This window comes from Bubalus kerabau, chromosome 23, assembly GCF_029407905.1.
Source record: "Bubalus kerabau isolate K-KA32 ecotype Philippines breed swamp buffalo chromosome 23, PCC_UOA_SB_1v2, whole genome shotgun sequence".
Taxonomy (NCBI): Eukaryota; Metazoa; Chordata; class Mammalia; order Artiodactyla; family Bovidae; genus Bubalus; species Bubalus kerabau.
In genome coordinates this window covers 5,363,794-5,368,409 of record NC_073646.1, presented here as the reverse complement: position 1 = coordinate 5,368,409, position 4,616 = coordinate 5,363,794, and the positions used below count along the sequence as shown (strand labels likewise).

The 4,616-nt window shown below is 50.4% G+C and overlaps 1 long non-coding RNA gene across 1 annotated transcript; it reads left to right on the top strand.

Moving 5' to 3' along the window:
- The first annotated feature begins 2,224 nt into the window (after positions 1–2,224).
- On the top strand, positions 2,225–4,144 carry LOC129637878 (uncharacterized). Its single transcript, XR_008707620.1, has 3 exons — positions 2,225–2,425; positions 2,540–2,596; positions 3,917–4,144. It is a non-coding gene; the product is annotated as an uncharacterized LOC129637878 (long non-coding RNA).
- The last annotated feature ends 472 nt before the right edge of the window (positions 4,145–4,616 follow it).

Here is a 4,616-nt window from a genome sequence, read left to right as displayed (position 1 = left end):
CACTTCACAGGCACCCACTCGGTTGTGACTGAGTAAAGGACTGAAGCTCTGTTGGGGACACTTGCTACTTAATCCAGCCATGTATTCATCCACGTATTCACACTTATAGGGGTAACCACGCTGTGCAGGGGCTGCACTGGGTGCTCAAGCCACATTGTGAGTCATTTCACGAAGCCAGAAGAGGCACATCCACATCTGTTTGGCTCAAGAAGTGTGCCCAGGGTTGTTTCTGAAATAGGGACAGTGCAGGTAAGGCGTCCCACCATGTATGTACACACACACACACATACATACACACACACACACACACACACACACACACTCAGGAAGCCTATTGCAGCCCCCAGGGCTCCCCTGCTTCTACTCCCCAGGAGACAGCACCCTCAGGCAAAACCACCTCTGCAGCCTAACAACACTGCAAACCCCTGAGTCCCACAGTGTCCGTGTGGAGGGCAGCAGCTTCTAGTCAATGGTTTCCACTCTGGGCTGACTCTACTTGTGCTTGTTAATTTTAAGTGTTAACTTGGCTGGACCATGCTGTCCAGATACGTGGTCAGATGTTATTCTGGATGTTTCTTCTATGAGGATGTTTGTAGATGGGATTGATGTTTACATCAGTGAACTTTGAGTAAAGCCGATTGCCCTCCATAATGTGGGTGGGCCTTGCGCAATCAGCTGAAGATCTACATAGAACAAAAGAATGACCTCCCCAGAGCAAGCATTCTGTGGCAGACAGCTCTTGAACTCAGACTGCACCATCGGCCCTTCTGGGGCTGCAGCCTGACAGTCCACCCAGCACACTGTGGGCTTCTCATCGTCCATCAGCATGTGGGCCAATTCCTTAAGACAAATCTGTTTACACACACACACATATACAGGGAGACAAAGACAGGCACACCCTGCTGGTTCTCTGGAAACCCTAATACCTCTCAAGGGCTCCAACCCTCCCTCCAGGTCACAACTGGTCCCAGACACATCAGGAAGATCGGGAACATGGGGAGGCGATCGCTGGCCCCCAGGCCTGCACGTGACACACTCCCAGGGGAGAGACAAGAAAACAGGGAAGCACCCATGAACGGAGGCAGGGTGCTGAGGGGCCCTGGGACTGGCCCCAGCTGGATACCAACGTGGATTTGAATACAGGCATTAACCACTCACTCAGGCATTAACTTGGTCCAGTTTCCTCATCTGTAAAAAGGGATTATTTCAGCTTCTGGGCCCTTGAGTTGCTTGTTGCCCACCTGTCCTGGTCCCCATCCCCAGAACTATCTGATGGTAATGGGGTCTGAGATGACACCTCCTCACAAATGCAGAGCCCTTGGCTGGTGAGTAACCGCTCCCCTGGGGTCAATCAGGAGAAGTTTCTCTGCCCTCCTCCCTGGAGCAAGAACAGAAAAGGCTGCCGGGTAGCTCTTTGCTCTCCAGAGAGCCCACATTAGTAGCAAACAACCTGGTAAAAAGCCATCTCAGGACTCAATGCCGAGCAGGTAACAGCCGCTTCCTCCAGCAAAGAATTCAGTAATGAAAAGACAGAATCGTGTTTCTGCATCATCTCCGGAGAGGAGGCAGCCCGGAGCGCCTTGCTGACCCGAGGAGCTCCTCCCACAGACCTTCCGTTACTCACAGCTACCCTAGCAGCGGCTGCAAACACTGGGTCCAATTTAAGTCTTTTAGGTTCAGTGTAATTGCTTCTTTTATCTGATGGTTTTAAATCAGTTATTCTTTTCCAAAGAAATAGGCAGCAATTCTCTTCTTTACAGACGTCCTAATCAGATCGGGAATTCGGGGATACTCCATACACCCCTATGAAGGTGTGGGTCCCTGCAAGTTCCCTCAAACACACAGCAAACCAGTTCCTCGGGTGGGACCACAAAGTAAGTCCTCCTGTGTGTGCACGTGCTAAGTCACTTCAGTCATGTCCAACTCTGTGTGACCCTCTGGACTGTAGCCTCCCAGGCTCCTCTGTCCATGGGATTCTCCCGGCAAGAATACTGGAGTGGGTTGCCATGCCCTCTTCCAGGGGATCTTCCCAACTCAGGGATCGAACCAGCATTTCTTTACATCTCCTGAATTGGCAGACAGGTTCTTTACCACTAGCGCCTCCTGGGAAGCCCCTGAACCACAAGGGAAGCCCCAAGTAAGTCCACATGTGTCCTAAATGGAAGTGGGTGGGTTTGGAGTCATTATAACTTAATTTCATCTGTTAAGAAGGGACTCACTTCAGGGAAAAAGAATCTTTGAATTTCACTTGAACATTAAATCAGATTTAAAGAAGCAAGGAGGCACAAAGAATTTCGCTTCGGCGCTTTAAGCCTCGCTGCTTTCTGCCGGCACCACTCCAGTCCTCACACCCACCCCCTGCCCTTTCTCCCACAGGTGAAATGAACTCGAGGCAGCCACTGGGTTTGCATTAAGGCCCAGGAAGGTACACGCTGCTGCACCCAGGGGAGGTTTGGGTTTGGGATTCCTCAAGGAGCAAAAAAGCATATCACTAAGAGCTGGAGTGAGATGACTCGAGTCTTACCAACCCCTCTTTCAGGAATGAGGCAAGGAGTTTCAAGACCAGCTGCGAGGGGTGGATAGTGGAAACGAGCAAGTGAGTATGTGGTTTCACTTCACGTATGCACAAATGCTCCACAGAAGCCCTTTCATGTCTCTCCACTACTCCTGCACAGAGCCCCTGCTCTACACAAACACTGCTCTGCTTAGCCAAATACATTTGCCGTATTCAAAAAGAACAGACACAGTCTCCGCTTCTTGCATGTGGGGACCACGATGAAGCAGGGGAATCCCATGGTTGACTTTGCACCAGGGTCCGCTTTGATAAGGAGTACCACTGCATCCTCTTTATCTGGGAGCGTCGTCAATGCAACAAGAGATTTGGCAGCTGGCAGGGAAGGGAGCCCATCATGCAGCAGGTCAGGGGCCCAGACAACACTGACTGTAGACCCTGGACCCACTTTCCTCTCCAAACCCAGATTCTAGCATGGCATGCATCTTCCCAGCTGGTGTGATTATGGTCCTTGAGAGTATCAACTCTGCCCCAGTAAAGCTAACTGAAAGTGCTCCCTAGTAAGAGTGTGCCTGCGTGCCAAGTTGCTGCAGTCATGTCTGACTCTTTGAGACCCCGTGGACTGTAGCCCACCAGGCTCCTCTGTCCATGGGATTCTCCAGGCAAGAATCCTGGAGTGGGTTGCCATGCCCTCCTTCAGGGGATCTTCTTGACCCAGGAAATGAACCCCATCTTCTACATCTCCTGATTTGGCAAGCGAGTTCCTTACCACTAGCACTATCCAGGAAGCCCAACAGTAAGAGCACAGGGAGAGAACACTTTCACAAAATTCCAAGGGACAACTCTATAAGGCTCTATGAAATTCAACCATCTCCTCTTCTCAAAGACTCAGACAGCCCTTTCCTCATAAACAAGGTATCATGTGTCACACACACACACACACACACACACACACACACACACATCCAGTGACTGCAGTGGAAAGCATTCAAAATAGAAAACTAGTTTCACTTGGCTAGTGAAGAGGTGTTTAGTTTCTTTACCCATCTGACCAAAATTTGCAGAGTGTCCACTGTGGGCAAGCCATTGTGTGAGAAATCCATATGGATCAGAACCTGATCCTCATGGAAACGATGCTCCATCAGCGGGGAAAAAAAGGCGGGGGCATGAGCAAGTAATTTCAAGCCATCATCCAGTAGGAGATGAGGTTGCTAAGGTGGAGATAGAGATGTTTACTGCCAGCATCTCCTGGGAGAAAAAGGCAAAACCAGACCTGAGGAAAGTCCATCAGAATTCTAACCTGCCTGATGCAAGCACCAGCAGCCCCAAAAGGCATCCTGAACCTCCATGAAATGGGATTTTGCACAGTCGGTATTTTTAGAAATTTCTCATTCCTTTTTGCAGCCCTGATTTGGCACAGAGAGATGCACACCTTTTACTCTCCAGACGAAAGGAACACAGGGCTTCTCAGGTGGCGCCAGTGGTAAAGAATCCACCTGCAGTGCAGGAGACACAGAAGATGTGGGTTCCGTCCCTGGGTCGGGAAGATCCCCTGGAGGAGGGCATGGCAACCCACTCCAGTATTCTTGCCTGGACAATCCCATGGACAGAAAAGCCTGGCGGGCTACACTCCATGGGGTCACAAAGAATTGGGCACGACTGAAGTGACTTAGCACAGCACAAAGAAACGCAAGTGGAACTTCAAGTTATACGGTAGAAAACCCAGGACTTCATGTGACCCTGTACCTTAAGTGCAGAATGGACACACAGCAGGGGAAGAGAGAGGTGATCCCGGTGTGGCCATTCCCTCACTCCCCAAAGAGCCAGCCAGGGGGTCCTTAGCATATACCTGGGGATAAGGCTGGCCCACGCTGAGTCCAGGCTGCTGCTGGACAAAGGCATGTTTTCACTGCAGGTCAGTTTTTGATGGCTTTCTCCATCATTTTTTCAGCTCTGTTTCTAGGGAGTTGGTATTAGCAAGAGTTATCACCCCTACTTTATAGACGTGGGAACAAACATACCCTTATTTCCTACATGGAAGGCAGCACAGTGCACTGATTGGGACAATGGACTCTGGCCCAAGACTGCCTGGGTTCAATAACCA